The following is a 19,733-nucleotide window of genomic DNA, read 5'->3' on the forward strand; positions in this document are numbered from 1 at the left end:
GGGAATGCCCTCTGCGCAACAGCACGCCAGGTCGTGTCAGCCGTCCTGAAACCCTGAACTTTTTCTGCGGGTGGGGCTGCTGCTAAAATTATTTGCAGGCAGCGTTAACAAGTGAAGTGTCGCCGAGGAATGGGTTTCTGTTGCGCGCAAGGGTTATTTTTTACTAAAATAGTCGAGCGCTGGTGCAAATGAAAAACTAAGGCTTTGTTATTGTCTGTGGCTTTTAATTTCTTGTTATTTTTAGGGCGCTGGCGATCTTGTTGGTTATGAAATTTTGCAGGCAGCGTGAATGACTACTTTTGGCTGACTTTGGCAGAGGAGGGAGGATGAGAGAAGAATTTCGGGGGGGTATACACAGTAGTCTTTATGTAAATATGTATGTCAGACCAGACGTCCATTATTTTTTCCATGATTAATTCAGTAGCAATATTTTTAAGAGTGCATGTGCCTCCACGCGTGGCCTTATATAACTGACATTTTGACTACCGTTTTAGGCCAAAATCGCACTAGAAGCTATCACTTACAGGGAGTAAATATAAAAAGGACGTATCTACAGTTGTAGCACAAGGGTGTCGATTCCTCTCGTGGGTGAATACGTATATTTTGGAATTCTCTGAAGGTTACAAATGAACCAAAGAAGGGAAGGAGATAATATTTTCAATGGCATAATTGTAAATTTTTTAAGCTTAAAATGTAGGGCCTGCCTTTACTTGTAGCGCAGTTGACTGTGGAACTCACGTTGGGAACAAGCTCAGATATTTAGGAGAACAGTTATTATATAAGTTTTTTTTTATTTTAGAGATTGGGGAGGGGGCTGGGAGAAAGAAGTGCTGCAACACGACTGGTTATTCTTTTGAACAGTAATTCGTAGGTTAAGCTAATACAAACTGAAATTCAAGCACTGATTTTTATTTTGCTGCCTGTAATAAAAAGCATATTTAGCACGTATATAAGTAACGCTTGGTAAATTAGAGGCCATATTATGCTTTTTCCTAAATGTGCGTTATCTTAGCAAATAGAATTTGTGTGCCTGTGATTTACCTGAAAGGCTAGAAAAACAACTTGAAAGAATTTCATTATGAATCAGAAAAGCCAGACAGAATAATTTCTAAGGTAATTTTTCATGGCATAGAAGTTTTATTTGCATTCATCAAGTTTTAGATAAAAATATCAGTAAACTAATTTGTTGGTTCCTGGGTTTTGATTTTGTGCTATTTTGTAGGTTAAAAGTTTTACTATTACAGGTTTTACAGATTTCAGACTGTCATAATTGGGAACAATAGGTCTTTTCCCCCATTTTATAAACATAAGCTCCTTACCAAGGCTCACAAATATTAAAAAAAAAAAAAAAACCCAACAAACAAAAGAACAAACACCCCTCCCAACCCAACAAAAAACAACCCTGAACACCATATAGATGAAGCATTTGAGAATAACCAAGAATAATTCATCTATGGAATTACACTCTTGTATCATGAAGCAAAAAGACCAAATTCTTAGTATTTAGTTGCTTTGAATTGTTATGATTAAAGTTTCAGCATCCATGCTGTAAAAGATAAGGCAATTTGTAGTATGTGCTTTATTCTTTTCTAATACATGCATATTTTGAAATTGTATAGTTCTGTTTTTAGTAGGTTCCATTGGAATTATTTTTACTCCTCTACATTTACTCGGTTATTTTAGAATTTGTAGTAACATCTGCTAATATTTGCAATTCACAGCAGTTTTCTTATAAGAAACGTAATATTTTTCTGCTGATTCGATAGCAGTAGCTGCAGTTAGGATTCCAAAATGGTTTCTACTCATATGCCTTCTTTTGCAGATTCAGCTATATCTCTTGGATATGGAAGTTTCTTGGCCCTGGGGTTGAGGTTTTATGGGAAAATAAATTGTGATGAGCAGGGTTAAAAAGTAATTTTTTTCTTTAAATAATTCTAACTATGATAAAAGGGAGGTGGGAGGAGAAAGATTTTGTGACTTAACTTTATGCATGTGAAAAATTGGGAGTCAGTACAAGGTAATCTTTTTAGATTAAATACCAATTTAAGAAACTTGCTAGAGAGTAGCTCCTCCGGAGGGTTGTGAAATTTGAATTTATTAGCTGTCTAAATGGATCAATTAATTCTTTTTTTTTTTTTTATAAACTTTATTTTGGCCTGTGTTGCACGTTGTCATCTTACACATCGAGGAGAAAATAGAACTGAGTACGAACTGCCAAGTTTAAACAACTGTGAATGAGTGTGTCCTTCAGAAACACATTTTCCAGAAAAGTAAACTGAAAGTTTAATACCTTAGAAATGACTAGATAAGACATTATTTGAGTGTATTATAGTTTAGTTATTCAAAACATGCAGTTATTGAACAGCTCATAATTATTCTGTATTCAGTAAAACAAATATCCTCTTGAATTTTTAATGCATCTTAGGCCTTGTCCTTGGACAGTTAAGATATCTATAATTTGACAAATAGTCTTTGTCTGCAATTTATTTAATGAACTCTGATTATATCAGAAAAGGTGACCGTTTCACAGGTATTGAAAATGCGATGTGTTTTGCCCAATCAATCAAGGCTTTCATTATTGTAAAGCTTTCCATATTTCAGTAGGAATACTCTATTACTGAATAAATTCTCACACACTGTCAATTCAGACTGTCTTACCATAAGAGGTAGGCCTTACTAAATTTGTAAAGTTGAGATGGCATTTAAGAATCAGCAGCTGACCAAGTCTAGGGTGGACACAAAGTACAGATTGAACTGTTCTCCTTGACCTTGATCTGACCTCTGTTTGCGAGTGATTACTGACACAAGGTTCATAATCTCCTTTAGAGCATATTTAGGATGGCACCTGGCATTCTCCTCTGTGTACCAGTCTTCTCTAACATGTTCGCAGAGGGTGGGATCTTGACTGTGCCTCAGCCGTGTTTCTCAAAACTCGCTTCCTCTTTACTAGCACAGCTTCTTCAGCAGTTCAATGTGTTGCATATTTTTGTTCTTGTAGTCTGCGTTCAAAATACTTTACATCTCCCAGGTGTTAATGTTCAATAGTTACTGCCTGGCTTGGTCATAGGTTTTCATAGCTGGAGTGTGAGTACATCTTTCTTCTGCCATGCACAACAGCTTAGGAGTCCTTGAGGAAAAGAGGCAGTTCTTACCAATTTATTTTTATGCCTTGAAACATTGCATGTTGTTGCTAAGGTGATGAGTGCATTTAAGATCTAGAAAGAAATTTAGTGGGATAAAAGGGTATGGGGGGGGGAATACAACCCCCAAAAAAGAAAACAACTTGGTGAACTTGGGTAGCATCAAAGATTTTTATCAGAGCCAACCCCTGTTATCTTTGACATGATTACTACATGCTTAAGAGCCAGCAGCTGCCGGTGCATAGTCAACAGAAAAATGATCTAATACATTTTTTGTTGCTTTTGCATTTTCTGAAATTTCATTTATTTATTGTTTATCATCTACTTCTCCCAAGTTGTAGTTAATATGCTCCTGTCCTGCCTGCCAAGCTTATAGGAAAATTTGTTCAAATCAAATGCATTAGCACAAGATTTTTCATTAATTCCCTTTCTAAGGGAAAAAAGAGAACAGCCTGGCTTTCCCTTTACAATTGAATTCATGTGTCCATTAGAGGAGTAGTGTGGACATCTTTTTCCTCTCATCAGGGCATTTCTTCCTTTATATATGACAGTAGTAGTATGTAGTAGTAGTAACCAGTAATATTGAAGATGAGTGTTTCCTTCAAGAAGAACACTTTTGGAGTCTCTGGCTTCAGACTCAGTCTTCTTTTCAAAAGTAACTTTACACTAACTAAATAAAAATATTAAAAAAAAAAAAAAAGACGGTCATACATAAAATAACCAGTGGTTTTATCAGGCTATAATCTGCTTTAAGGTGCTAAGTAGGCTCCAAAGTGTAATCAAACAATGCTGAAATAATCTAGGCAGTTTCTGTCATGGATTATGTGGCAGATCAAAAGTCTGTTCTTGGAGGAAGAAAGATGCTGCTGTTGTACAGGATAAAAGTTTGCTCTGCTACATGCTTGTGAATAATACCTTTTAAAAAACCCTTTTTTGGGGGGTGAGAAGAGGGCAACGTTTTACTTCTCCTGTGCTTATTTATATCTCTCTGGTTGTGGTTCCATGCTGTGCTGTTCAGTTGTATTTGTGTCTTAGCCGTGTTCCGCTTAGCACTTTATCTAGGCAACAGACCCCAGTGGCATAATTTGTACTATTGTCTGGAATGAATACTGCATGTGCCTCTTTCATATCTTCTGTCTGTACAAAGTCAGGCTGTCAAGAGGGGGGGGGGAAGTCTGTAATTTCATTTTACCAAAAGCACATGCTGCATAAGGCAACTTGAGTGGGAGCCTGTCATGAAACCAAATGCCTTCTTAAAAAACCCAGTTGTGTCACCTCTTAAAATAGTCTTCTATTGTAGTGCAGGCAAAACACCTGAATCAGGTTCACCTATATCTTGGACAACCCGTGGTGATTATTTATTGTAGTACAGTTTTAAAGTCTCAAACCATTGCTAATAAATCTTTTGAAACTTTACTACCTTAAATGGCTCCACTGCTATCAGAATGTTGCTATTTCCCATAGTTCTTATCAGATTTCAGGGAGAGCATGATCTATAGGGTAACTCTTAGTAAATAACACTGTCCCCGAGATAGTGTGAGATTAAGGTGGGTGAATTATGAATCAGTTATCATCTGTAATAAATAATTATTATGCCTTGGTTTGTATCAGTCTGAATGCAAAGTGCAACTTAAGGCTTCTGCTTCACAGATTCTAAATAAATGCTGTCATAAATAAAAGTTACACTGTTTTTTTTTTTTTGTCTGTAAGCGTGACTATTGCTGAAACAGTTTCAAATTGCTGCTGCAGAAAAGGGAAACGTAAAGACGAAATAAGCAGGTTAAATTCTGTGATAGTAGAAATCCTTGCAGTTTTTTGTGTTAATACTTTCATAGGCATTCTCACTTAATTCCAAGTAATTAGCTGTACTTGAGAGTCACATAAATATGCGTCCTGTTTACAAAAGGTAGGCCTTGGATTGCTGTCTGGATGTCGTCACGAGTGGAAATCGTGGCCAAATGATGCCCTGATTGTCTGTTTTTTTAAGTTACATTAATTTATTAGTTAGACTTGTACTGGGAATAAGTTTAAAAGTTTATTTGCAAACAGAAAAGAACTTGTGAGAAAAATGTTTGTGTATTAATTGGAATGTGGCTTATAGAAGGATGTTAAAGTTCTGCAAGTTGTACATTTGTAGCAAGGATAACATGAAATGGTATTCTTATCTAAGCTCTATTTCCAATAGATTTAATGAAAAACAGAGAGAGGAAATTTTGAAGCCTTGAGTTCCTAGCTAATGACTAGGAAAAGACAAGGGAGGAAGGAGAAGGTCAACAAGATCATCTGGAACAAAACCTTAAAATGAAATTTACTTTAATTTCCGAGAATCACACTGATTTACGAGAAGAACTATATAACTCCAGTTAAAAAGCTGCATTTGGGATGTCAAGGGAACTGTATCTTTCATGGCGGCTTCTGTCTGGTGAATATCTAATATATTTGAGGTCTTCCAAATTTTCTTTTATCCCTCATAAATGGGGCCCTTTGAATAGGAGACTCGTATTACTTTAAATTCCCATCTTCGCTTCTACAGCAACGCCCCCAGTTCCTATGATAGCTGCTGCTCTGAGCTTTCCCGAACAGCAGAGTGAAATTGGTGTGATTCATTCCAGCCTTGCTCCTGCCTACGGGTTTAAGAATAGAAGATAAGCCTTCATTTCAGAGGTAAAAAAATAAATTATCTGTATTTTAAAAAAAAATAAATTCAGCACTAAATTGCATGTATTGACCCCTTAAACTCCATATTTCTAAGCATAAACTTTTGGAAATACAAGGCCGTAGCACATTCAGGTATTTCCCAAGTTATTAAAAAACATCAGTGTTTTTGCTTTAGTCAGGTTGTATCATATTTACCTGAACACTGGGAAACTTGTTTACTTACGTGCTGTAATTATAAGGTTAGGGAAGGCTGTAAGGTTTGTTTCTTCTTCAGAAGCCTCAGATGTACTATTGTGTATACACTCCCTTTAAAAGTTTCCACATGTGCAGCTGGTAATGGAAATCCACAGGTGCTGTCCGTGTGCTCTCTTGGCAGTGTGGGACTGTCACTGTTATCAGCGTATCATGGTATGTATTTGTACTGGAAGGGGGATCAGACATCCTGATGTTTGTCGTACGGGGGGCCCCCAGCTTTGTCTACGCGAGCATCTGACTGGCGATGCCACTAAGAAAGCAGAACTTCTTATAAAGAAGGATTTAGCAAAGGGCTTGAAGGTGCTCAGGAATGCAGCGTAAGGACTCAGTGCTGGTTATCAGATCTTTGTTAAAACAAGTACTACAAGCACCTTGCATGCTCTCCCTGTTACTTTATCTCTGTGTTTTTTTGTCCTTCGCTTAAAATAACAATATGTCCTTCATGATTGTAACAAATTGGCATGTTTCTAGCTACTAATTTATTTTTGGTTAGAGCAAATGTATATATTTATCTAACATAATAAAAATATTTTTCTTGGGTTATTTGGTTATTCAGATTCTGAAGTGTTCCATATTTTTCTTTATACTTTTGCTTTTTCAGCCGCACTTCCTTATACTATTTTTTCCAAGTTAATAAAATACATCTAGACCACAGTTGCAGCATTTGCTAGTAAATTTGCTAATGCTGTCATCAGTTACATAACTTACAGTGGGAAGTGAAATAAGGCGCCAGACAGCTTTCCAGTATTAATCAATTTTTTTCTATTCATCAGGGTTAGCTTTGAAACAATGAGTGACCTGGAAGAAAAGAAGCTTGGTTTCCACTGCTTTTTTTTTTTTTTTTAATTAAGCCAATGTGTTTTGCAATTATTCTCCTCCTTTCTTAGGAAAATACTTTTTTAATTTTCCTGAAAATAAGTTTAAAAGTTACTAAGTTTCTATTGAAATACGAATTTCCTTGCAGAAATATTCTATTGTATTAGGATTTTCCAAAACTTTCTTGGAATGTTCTCTTCTGAATCACAGAGCTGTCTAAATGCTTCTGCGTAGAAAATTTGGTGATTGCTGTTTTGGGGAAGAGCTTTGAGATAAATAGATTCGGAGGTTATGTTTCAAAATAGGAAGGGGATGAATTCCTGCAGAATAGGAGAATAGACACCGTTCTCCAGAGTGAAAAAAGTGCTTTTCTTTTTTTATTCCCTTAAGTGACCTATTTTGTGATTTAGAATTGCCCTGTTGTTTCTAGCATACAAGAGAGCAAACTCAATGAGTTACTGACTGCCTTACCTATATTAAAGTGTTTGGCTTTACTGTCTCACTTAAATCTGGATGACTTTTACTCACATGAATAATGCTTTCTTGAATTCCTTTGCGTTACCTCACGTGAAGTCAAGGGTTTGCCAGACACTGTTGCTCTTTCTATGGTTTCCTTACCCTCCTGTGCAATCTCCTACTTAATTTTTTGTTTTATAATTGGAGACTCTGGCTTTTATGGTGGATACAAGGTAAAGTCAATGACTCACTTTCAGTCTATTCTTATTTTATTTACCTCTAGCTTGAATCATGTCTTAATTTAGTGAAGGCTCTAAGTTCTCCTTGTAATGAGAATCTTCCATACCTCTTAATAATTTTTACTGTCTTTTTCTAGATGTTTTCTTTTTATGCTTCATCTTTTCAAAACCATTTGAACAATATTACTCATATTGATTCTGTACCATTAACAGTACTAAACTTCTTCAGTGCTTGTTTTTATTACAATTTACCATAATTTTGCATCGACTATTTATTTTACTTGAATTGTTTACAGGGAACATCTTACACTGAGGGCCTATCTACAGATGCCCTGTGTAATTTATTATGTAGTGATAAACAAGCATGTTTAACTTAACTTTGAGTGTGTGCATACGAAGTTTTGATAGCTGGTTTATTTATGGGAAGGGATGCAGACTCCATTTGTGTGTGTGTGTGCGTGGCTGAGAGCTGTCATCTTTAATTGTGAGATCTCCTTTGTTAGGTAATTTGTGTTTGTAAAGTCTCTCTGAAGATTCTCATGTTGCAGGATTATGAAACTGCAAAATACCAAAGTAATTTTACATTCCACTTATTTAGCACATTTTCCAAATGAACAAAAAGGGAAAACATTGTTTCAGTCTGGTTGTCAGACCGGAGTGTATTTTTTTTTTTAATCTGTTAAACCTTCCAATGTATTTTGTTATTCCTGCCAAGAGCCTTACACAGGTTGACAGGAATGACTTTGTTCTGAAGAATTGTCACTGGCCTACACTTGCTGTGTCAAGTTCCTCAAGGAAATGTTATAGCAGTCTATGTTTTTACTTGGGTTTAACGGTTATTGAAATAAGACTCACTGGTATTTCAACATTTGTAGCTAAGAAATTAGATAATGTCTGACCATCAGATATTCACTAGCAAATATTTACTTACCTTTTATACACTTTTTCCCCTGGATTAAGCAAGCACAATATTTATTTGGATCACCAGTGCATGTAAGTTATTTAGGATGAAACTTTCAGAAGCACTTACGAGCTTACCAGGGTTGCTGTTAAGAGTTAATTTTGTTGTCATGCTTTCTATCAGAGTTCTGCAAGAGCGTTTGATAGACTGTGATTTAATGCTTTAGAACTTCAAAGAGGCAGTATTATTAATGTGATGATTGACATAAAGTTACTCGAGTGAGAGTATTATAATAGCTGAAAATCTATCATCTTGATTATTATTACAGCAAAATGCTGTGGAAGTGGGTCGTTGGCTATACATCTATTCTAACTTGCATTGAGAGCCAGATGCCTCATTTGAGTCTAGTCAAATATGAATCTTGTTTTATTTGGCAGTCTGTAAGAAACAATTTGATTGTTGAATGGGAAAGACCTAGTGTTTCTGAAAGTGACTTGATTCATGTAAATTTTGGTAAAGTTTCTCATGCATCACCATTATTCCCAGCCAAGTCCAATGCAAGCTTCCTTACGTTGCTACCAGTAAAATTGGAAACTCGGTGTTTAGATAGTAAGCTCTGGTGTAAAGCAGCTCAACTGCAATGATAGCGGACCTCTCTTTAGTGGTAAGTTTGTATCGGAATGTTAAAATACACACCTTTGCCACAGAGTCGCCCTGTTAAAAGGAAATGTGTGAGATACTGCTGCCAGGTAGTGGAGTTGTTTGGGGCTTTTACCAAGGAGTAGGTCGTACTAAGTTTCAGTGAGTTGAGTAAAAAATTGACTTTCCTGCAAAGTGTTCTATTTCAAGTTGCAGGTAAAGAGCAAAGAGTCCAGTGGTTTGGATCTTACGGACCCTTGTCAGGGATTGCAAAAGCAAAGTGGACTTTGTGCTGAAACTTCGCTCATAGCTACCAAATCCTTAACTGTTAAGTGTCAGCCTCCAGTCTCTCCACTCATATAGCAGAGCTATGTTTTTTCTGGTTCCTTGCCTGCAAATGAGAATGTCCATGGTACTTTTCAGTGATGTTTTATTTTTGTATTCTGTTTTAGTTGACATTTTATGTTTATGAAAAGATGTATGCAAAAAACTTCTACAACTTCAAAGTCTAATTTGATCTAAACAGGTTAATCTTGAGGGTAGCAGTTAACTGAGCAGAAGACAAATACATTTGTGCTCTGACTGGGATTTGTTTTCACTTTACTTGAAAAATGGAGGAAGTTGCCATTCCCTGTAGGGACTTTATGAGCCTACTGACCTTTCTTGAGATTTCATAAATTAAGCAGATACCAGTTTGCTGTTGTCTGGTTTGGGCAACCTATGAATTTAGTAACTTCTGTTGTTGGTTCTGTTAACATGAGCGCCAACTATTGCTGTTGTCCTGTAGCACTCTCTTCTACATCTTGAGAAATGCACTGATTGGGCAACTGGAGCATTACAGTTAGAGTTCCTTTAGAAAGATAATTCAGTATATCTTCTGTTATCAGAGAAGACTGAAAAGCATTTCTCTGAGAAAATATCAATGGGCTGCAGCTGAAATGAATGAAGCAGTTGGTTTCACAGAGAAAGTTAAACAAATCTTTCACAATTTCTCCGCAGATAAAAATGATTAGGGGACTACATTGTACATTAAAATGAGTTTACATAATGTTTACCCTCCTCCTTTATCTACTTTTATATATTAGAAAGGACCTGCAGTGATATTTTGCCATATGACCTTGGATTGTCACTGAAGTTGGAAGGAGTCTTTCCAAATTTAACAGATGCAGAGAAGCAAAGTTTTCATGCCTGCAAATCTGTCGTGACAGTAGCTGCTTATTAATAATTAAAGATGTTCCTTGTTAGGTTGGAAGCCCAGTTCATAAAATGCTATAATATTTTTAATGGGAGTTAATGGAAACACACTACATATTTACTAAGGCAGGTAGTTGGTAATGCCATTTTTGTCATCTCTTCTCAAGTTGTTAATTGTGTTGTTTTCTTCACCTTGTACAAATATGAGTGCATGTCACTTGACATCCATTGTTTTTTACATCTCTGTTCTTAGTGTCTGAGCAAAAAGCTCAAGGAAATTAATAATGCTATGCTTGCAGTAAATAATAGCCTTTAAAACTGTACAGAAAAAAGAAATATTGTTTAAGGCAAGCTTGCATTGCATGCCAAAACGGATACCCTCGCGCTTTGGAGCGTGCTGGTAAAAGGAGGGCGATAAGGGAGTGCACTATGGGAAACACTACTGAATGTTTTCCAAAGTAGTTTTCCCTTTTTGAAATGCACGATATGAATCTATTGCAAATCTGTTGGATTGCTGCTGATAACACTAAGAAAAGATTTTCATCAACAAAAATGTGTGCTGTTTCCCCACCCACCCCCCCAGTTGAATCCCCCAAAGTAAAGATTACCTCTGCAAGTTGTACTGAAGAAAAATAAAAGAATAAGGTTAAAGGAAAGAAAACTGGAAATGTGTGCCAAGGAGGGGGATGAAATACATTGTAAAACAGAAGGGGGTGATTTTACTGAAAATACTTTACTGTTTTGTTGGAGAAAAATTTCTGACAAATGGCATGTTGTAGGTATGGTAAACAAAAGGATTCAGTTGGGTAAAAATGACTAAAAGAGGACAAATTTGAGTGAATGTAAATAATAAATGTTGAGTGTGACCTTGTAGCAATTCTGAGGGGTTTAATTTTATCCATGGGAGACTTAATCTGGTGGCAGCAGCACTGTCCGGATCCTACATCTGTGAGAGGCTTTGCTCTTGTTTCCTCAGCGTTGGAGACTCCTGTTACAGTAATCCCAGCGCTCCGGTTAGACACAAAGGCAGGCCTGTTTCCTGGGAATTGTAGCCCTTGTACAGCTGCATTCTCCAAGTAAAGCCATAGCCCATGTCTGGACAAACGTTTAGATAAACTGTGCATTTTTGGTCTTCCATGCAACTGCAGCTTTTCACTAACCTTTCGAGAGTTCTGTTTGGCGTGGTGGAGCAAAATTGCTCTTGGTAGCCGAACACCACCTTTATCAGCAGTGTATGATGGGCAGTAGCTTTTGGGTCTGCATGTGGACTCAGCAGTCCTTCCCCCCCCCCCCCCCCCCCCCTTTTTTTTTTTTTTTTTTTTTGTTAATTGTCACTTATTGGTATGACCACTACTGAATTTGAACATACCCAGTTTGTCAAACAGCAGAATAAAATGGCAGGTAAAGTCCTAAGTAGTTACCTTGAAAGATAACTTAGCTAAAAAACCCAGATATTTTGATCTAACCCTCTCAAATGTTTAGTGATTCAAATAGGGCCATGACAAATATTTGGGTTATTTATTACAGATAAAGGCAGACTGAGCTAATACTGATTATTTTAAACTTTGTGGTACAGGTAGTCACGTGAGGTCTTTCATTTGCACTATCTTGCAAATGATGCTGTCAAAGTGCATGTTATTTCTTAATTATCTGAGTGTAGCTTCATTTCAGGGTCAGAAAAACATTTCAGGGAGAGCTATAGTGAATGTAGAAGCGACATTTTCTGGATTCAAGTAAAAGCTCATATTCGTTAAAGCAGAGATTTAAATATTGACTAATTCTCTGTACTTAAATACAAAATTTGGATGCTCTATTTTTAACTGAATTGTACATAAAAACTGGCTAAATATAGAGAACACCAGTTATTTCTGGAAAATCTGTATGCCAGCTGTCATTTCTTTTGCTGCTTCTTTTGTTCTAATATTTAGCAAAATAAAAGCTAATGGAATATAACTGCAGAGAAGAATGTTTATCATATTTTCTGTAATGGGTTGGCTGTGTCAATGGTAGCTGTGGTTAGCTATCAAATAACTTGCTAAGAATTTGTAGCGAATAGTGGGAGGTTGTGTTATTAGGGAGGGTAGGAGATAGAAATACACAACTACACTGAGTGATTGAGAAGTTCTAGAGCAAGTCTGATTGCATATTTGTGTACTCTATCTGCTATTTTAGTTTTAGAAATATTGGCATAAGGGCAGAAATAACATTTTTAAATCTTGCTAAGATAAAAGCTCTATGTTTAATTATTTACACTTAATTGTTTCATCACAGCTCTTGTGTGGATTAAAATTGCATAGAATTAAACCTTGTGGATGTTTGTTTGCCATACTTTGTAACTGTTAGATGACATTCTGTACTAAAGTCATTATGGATGAGTAAGTTTTATAGTCTATAAACTTAAGACTTCCAATGATTTATACTCAGGTTAGTCAGAAGGCATAACATATTAAGGATTTGGATGAGATGCTGCAAATGTGGATGGCATGCTGTTGCAAACAGGTAATATAAACTACTTTTTGCCCCTCTTTCTGTTACAGAGGGTGATGGTACATAATTTAATTTACAAAACATGAAGTGTATGAAGAATACTGGAGGTGATTCCTATTTCAATTTTTGTGGACTGGTGTAATACCACACATCTAAGATAGGCTTACCACTTGTAGGACTTTTCAGCCTAAATGTTTTTTGTTTGTTTATCTGAATTTTGTGAATAGCTTCAGCTAAGCTTTTCTGGGCTCATGAAGAACTCCATAGAATGGCAGTATATTCCCTTTTGCTTCTTGCGAACTGTTGCATCGTTTCTTTATGTTGGCATGGCATACCCTATGATGCCATGCTAACATTTCTTGTACTGATTATTATATAATTTAAGAAGCTTGTGGTGAGATATATAGTAACATGATCTTCAGTGGTATCATTAAAGTGGAGACTTTGCCAAACATTTGCAGAAGTTGGTGTTTTAAATAGCTCAGCTCAGAATTTTCTTACACTTTCCATGGCAACAAGTTCATCTGTTATGCAAATGTCATGTTAACAGTCTCTGTAAATGCATTGCTCTATTTCTTTTCTGCAAAATGGATATTTAGTGCTTGGTTCAAACATATTTTAATACACATGGACAGTTAGGTGTATGTGTATCTGTCTTCAGGTATATTGAAATATCTTCCCAAGGCAAGACTTCATTACAACATTTATAATCTGGTTGGAAAATACAGTGATTAAAAGGCTACTATTTGTATGTGAAGTGATGGTTAATGTGTAGCAATATGTTTATACAACAGGCAGTTTGATATTAATAGAATTACTGTGAAGTTTGTCTTCCATGCTTACTCTGTTCCTCTTTCTCCTGCTTCTACTGTGTAAGCTTGAAAGTGTCTTTTTAAGCAAGAGGAGATGCAAGTTCTGCTGGAAAAAATCACGCAAGAGCCTTTGCTCGCTGAATTTGCTTTTATTCTTGATGTCAAGCGCCGTTTATCTCTGCTGCTGTTTGTGGTCTTCAAACAGCAGTAGTAGTACTGTCCATCGCGTTTCGAGTTGTAGCGAGGGAAAATATATTATCTAGAACAATGGGGCACACAGTTTCTCTTCAGAGACCTTGCTTCTATAGCTTTTGCTTTTGAAAGATCCCTCCTGGAGACCTTCAGTATCACTTAACACATGTGAACCTGTTGCAGGACAGACTGTGTGCATGCACTACTTCTGCCTCTCCTACCAGCCTGCGATGAAAGGATGTGGAGAGCTGAACTAAGACAAGGGTGGTCAGCCCCTGGCATTTCACTTACGCGGGGATCGCAAGCAGTTCAAGTGCAGTGCCCTGCCGAGTCTTTGTCGTAAGAACAGTGGCGGGTTTGTGCTAAGCACAAGGCCTGACAGATAATATGAGCCTCCAGCTGTGGGAGGAAGCAATCCAGCAGAGAATGGTGAGGCCAACATAGGCTGAATGTCCAGTTTTGTAGTACAGGGGTGGGACTTTGGCTATAGATAATTTCCAAGATTTTTCCAATTTTTTCCAAAGTATATAGCTATATGCATTATGCATCTCCACCTTTAAAATTATTTGACATACTAGGTTTGGGCAGATTGACAATACAGAACTAAGATCTTCTGTAGCTCTAAATTATTCTCATGGTTCTCAAGAGTCAGAAGTTAAAATCATTGTGATGATTTTTGTACACTGGGAATCAGATCATGTCAATTTTAGTGTTTCATTTGCTTAACAGTACCTAAAATTATGCCTACATAAACTAGTTGTAACTGATAACTTTGTAACGGTATTGCAAGAAAAATGCCCCGCCGATTATTTATAATAATGATGGATTGAGGAAAACAGGGTAATAAAGGCATTTAAATGTTGTCTTTTTCTGCACGTTCTCGTACATACTTGACAACACTGTTGAAATAGGCCTCTTAATGATACTGTGTATGTAGCCATTCGGGTTTAATTGATATCGCCTTTAATTAAATGTTTGGTTCAAAAATTGAGCTGTGCCTTGTATGACTTGAATTTCACCCTTAGAATTGCTGGGATACGAATGAAAATGTGCTGCTTTTGCATCCTTTTTACATCTTTTTTTTTTTAATGTTCAGTTTTAGAAAGATTTAATCTTGAAAATGGGAAAGTCGGTTAATGTTGTCATACTTAGTCTGTGTTTCTGAATCGGAGAGATAGGTACCTTCCTACTTAGGGGAAGAATTTTGTCAGAGGGTGTTAGAAAGGGTTTTATGTGTGCATGCACACCTACAAGTGGGATGCATCTCTATAGCCAAACTGGGAAATGCTCCTAGTATAGCGTATCTTACACTAACAATAAAATAAAAATAAAAACTTTTTCTGGCTTGACTCATACAATTCAGTCTGTGGGGGGAAAAAAAAAATCTACCACCAAAGCTGTTCTATGGCAGCACTTGAATATCTGCGCCTTGGGGTCTTGGGAGGCATCCTATTGGTTCTGCGGTCATTTTTCTTGCCAGTACAAGAGCACTTTTCCCCAAAGCATTTGGTAGGCAGTGGTTTCATGTTTTGTTTCATTTTAAGTTGGAAGCTTTTGAGTTCAAAAGACGTTCCCTCCCCACGTAATAATGTATGTGTGTGCTCAGAAGTACACTTCGGAGTTTTTCAGCTAAGCTTGCTCTAATCAAGTTTCAAAGCAATATTTAAATACAAGTAGTTAAAAGGAACTTTGGTATATTGTTGTATTAACAGTAATATTATGTAAGAAATATTGGAAGTTGATGTCATAATATTTAAGTAACTTTGTTTTAATAAAGCAGAATCGTTGAGGTGTTTTCTTTCAAGGTTGTCATCTTTTCTATTCCTAGCCTAATATTTACTAGCTTTGTGACTTATCCCTACTATTTTTACTTTTGCTTCCTTTTTCTCCAATAGCTTGCAGTGTGACATTTTGAACAACGTAGTGGAATAACCTCACCTATCCTAGATCACTTAAAACTTTGGACAGCAATGTAAAAATGGTTTAATTACCATAGACTATGAGATGGTGGGTGCTGTGAGTCAAATATTCTTTGACGCAATAATATGATGGAGGTGTAAGTCTGCAGTGCTTAACATGCGGCCCCTCTTCAAAAATGAGTAACTATCCAATGGACCTGTAGTATATGCTTTGAAATGTGGCTGTTGGCTTAGATCTTTAAATAAAATATTTTCAGAACCATGTGGGTTCAAGGTCATGTTTTCAGCAAATTTCTGTAATCCCCATGATTATGTGAATAATCCTCATACACATATATATATAAGGCATGTTGTACCTACCAGCTTTCCCTAAATGTTAAGAGTTCTTAGCTGTTCTCAGTGACTGTAAGCAGCTCTTAACACACAGGTATGTTGCTGTTTATTTAGCCAAGTGGTTTGTGATTTGGCTTTGCTGTCTGAGGAGGTGCTGGTAGATAGTAAGGAAAGGTTTTGTAAATGTGATTTCACTATGTAATGAACGGTGGCTAATGGTAGAATAAAAAAAAAAAATATCAAAAAGCTAAATGAAGACTCTTAAATGCTAACAGAGGAAAACGTGTTACAAACAGCCTTAGTATTCACATCTTCATAATGGGCATTTTGAATTCAATACCTTTTTTTTCTGGTGCTTAGTTACTTTACTGTTTAATCAATTCCATTTCTTGTAAGGTCTTTAACATTTATATGCTGTGACATTCACAGTTGGACAAGATTCTGAGAAGTCACTGCAACATGTTTCTGCATTTTTTCATGCTCCTCCAGCTAACACAACTTGGATTTAATTTTCTGGAGCGATTTATGCTGTTATTTTAGATAGGGCTTTTTTGTGTGTAAAAGGCATTCATTTTTTCTAGCCTGTCTTCCAGAACAAACAACTAGTCAGATATTTGCAGATGCCTGAAAGTTTAAGGAATTTACTTTGAAAAGCATAACACGTCCCAGTATTCTGGATACAGAAACAGGAATTCTGGTGCACAGCAAACCGTTTCTCAAATGAAAAATTAAGTTGCATCAGTATTTTAGAAGTCATTAATCAGAATAATGTGGAAATGGTCATGCAGTTGTCTTCTGCTGAATTTTCTGTAAGGACTTTTTTAGCTTGTATATACACTTAGTCTTTATTTCATTCTCTCCAATGCCAAAATACTGATTTTTTTCAATAGGAGGAAAAAAAAATAAAAACTTGACTTATAGAATAGTAGCAATGGCTGCGTGGGGTTGCTGCAAACTTTCACTAATCTGAACCAGTCCCAAAGGGATTTGACTAGCGAGTTTATATTATTACACTGTAATTCGTATCATGAAACTGTGTGGTGATCACTGTTTGTCAGAGTATAACATGCAAATTTGTCCTTTTCCCTTCAGCCTTACCCTTTCAAGGTGGCTACACTCATCTGTGCTTTAAGAATACTTTTCAGGGGGTCTCTGATGTAGCTTCTCCACTGTTCTCCAGGAGACTTGAGATTTGGACAGGTATCTGTGGTACTTTTAAGCAATAGCGTGAATGGGGTATGAGGTAGATATACTGGACTGCAGTTAGTTGTTGACTATAAATTTCAAAGGAATACCGGAAACTCATACCAGTATTTCTTTTCCCTTATTAGCCCAAGATTTTTGGGAAGGTGAATGTCTATCTTTCCTATTTCTTGTAGGTGATCAAAACAGTGTTTGAGATCAGATGTGAGTGTCCTTCTTTCTTTATGATCTTAACTGTGAACATGTTTGGTGCTGTGCTTAAAGGTTATTGAAGATAATAGCATCTTGTACAATTTAGCAATATTTAATTATAGAATGCAGCTCCAAGTGTATGGAAAGACTGTGTTTAACTTCTTCCCTCCTGGCATCTGAGTATGCCTATCCCATCCCACGAGAAATAACTCGGTGGTTTTACAGTTCCATTAGTATTTTGGTTAACAGCAAAAGTATGAGCACAGATAACTATAGGTTGTTTTGAGATGTCTTGGTTTGATCAATAAAATGAAGTATGGGCAAATAAAGATTATTTCTCTCTTTTAAATTCTTACTCTGTTGTCATCTGAACTCGTCTGGAATAAGTGGGACTACAGCATAAGTATCTGGACTTGGGCAATGGCATGAGATTTCCTGTGCCTATTGCAATGTTTGTGCTAAATGTTATACAGGTATTGTAAAGGCGTAAGGCAGATAATGCTCGTGCTGACCTATCTACAACATAAGTGAAGGAAACGGGAGAGAAAGGAACCATATTTAAAAATTAAGTTGCAAGACAAATTGATGCATTCCTCTTTGATCTTTGTCACTATAGACAAGTAGCTACTTTCCATCTGTTTCTTTCATTCTTTTTCCTTTGCATCTTTCTTTTGCAATTCTTTTAAATGCACATACACATATATTAAGTTCTGCCCTTCATTTATTCTTTTGTCATTGTTTCCATTTCACTTTCCCTGTGTTTCATTCCTGTATCTTTCTTGTTTAGACCAAGTGGAGGATCCAGCTGGCAGTAGCAGCCATGTAGGACCCTTCAGGAACCTGATGGTAAGTGCACGTGTGTACTTATACTCAGGCTTCCACCAGGTTCTGTAATCTGAGGCATTTTCCCCCTCCTGCAGGCTTCTGTTAGTTCTTGACATCTTAAACTGTAAGAAAATTAAGGGACAGACCTTGGGCTACTCCTTGATATCCTTTGTATCAGAATAGGAGGTCGTGTTTTTCACTGAAAATCTGCAGGAAGAAAATGATGCAAATCTTTCAGGTTTACATGGATTTAAAAAGGACTTTGAGAACTCATGGAGGAGAGTCTTAGCAAAAGCTATTAAATATCTTCAAAAGTTCCTGAACTCTAGACACGTAAAAGCTGGGAGAGCATACCAATGAAGTATCGCTTTACTATTACTCTATTCTTAAATTCTCTTCCTGGGCATCTGCTATTGAACATTGAGGGCCATGAAATGGATACGTCTGGGACAGTCATTGCCGTGCTTGAGTAGAGTGGAGTCTTCTAACCTTTACAAAGAAAGCTGCAACCTAGAAAATGAACAAACTAAAGCTGGTAAAAGGAAAACATCAAAAATCGGTTGGTATCTTTAGTTGATATGTGTCAGAAATTGATCTGACGCATCTAAAATTATGTATGTACGCGAGCAGTTTTGCTCACCATTCTGAGTAAGGGCAAGGTGCTAGGTGAATCTTCTCTTCAAATGTGTTTGTGCCTAAAGGCCAAGAATGTGAAACATTTCCAGCTGTATCAGTGAGCAGGTTGCATTTTTCTGTTTGTTTTTTTTAGGCATGTGGCAAGAGAACTTGCAAATGATCTTCTTTCCATTAATAGCATAAAGAAGTATGTGACTTAAGTAACTCAATTTTGGGTACAAATCTTGCTATTCTAGTGACTTCCCAGACTATAATTGTATTTGAGGTACTATAAATTTTATATTCTAGAAATGGGTGACACTGGAAAACCTATGCACGCTTTAGCACTTATGAGTGTTTCTTGCTGTTGCTTTTACATATTTTACCTCACGCTTTAAAGAGCACAATACATTTCTAATCTTCTTATGAGAAAGAATTAATTGGGTCTTGGTTTGAAGGCTTTTACAGTAACCTGTCATTATGCTGTGAAATTCAGTGCTGCTGTAGAATTAGATGTAGAATTGCCCAGTGACTTCATCTGCAATACCATCGTATACTGCACCATCTAGTAAAATATTGTCTCTAACCGTGGCTGCGCTTGGCATAGGTGAGAGGGGCCTGTGGACCAGTCTTTTCCTTCTTGTTCCCAGTTGCACTGTAGAGGTGAGAGATGAATCTAGAATTTTGTCATTTAAGTCAAGATCCTGATGTTGGTCTTCAAATGATAAGCAGTCTGAAAAAAAGTTGATAGCTCTTAGAAGGTTCTAGCAATTAAAGACGTTCTGTTACGTCGCTCCTAAGGTGTATTGTGATGCATGTTTGATTCCCTAGGAATGTATTGAAATTTTACATTTAGT

The 19,733-nt window shown here is 36.7% G+C and overlaps 1 protein-coding gene across 1 annotated transcript in view; it reads left to right on the forward strand.

Moving 5' to 3' along the window:
- PRDM2 (PR domain containing 2, with ZNF domain) overlaps nt 1-19,733 on the forward strand; it is a 63,687-nt gene that overhangs the window by 21,141 nt on the left and 22,813 nt on the right.

Source organism: Pygoscelis adeliae, unplaced genomic scaffold (genome assembly GCF_000699105.1).
Source record: "Pygoscelis adeliae isolate BGI_AS28 unplaced genomic scaffold, ASM69910v1 Scaffold36, whole genome shotgun sequence".
Taxonomy (NCBI): domain Eukaryota; kingdom Metazoa; phylum Chordata; class Aves; order Sphenisciformes; family Spheniscidae; genus Pygoscelis; species Pygoscelis adeliae.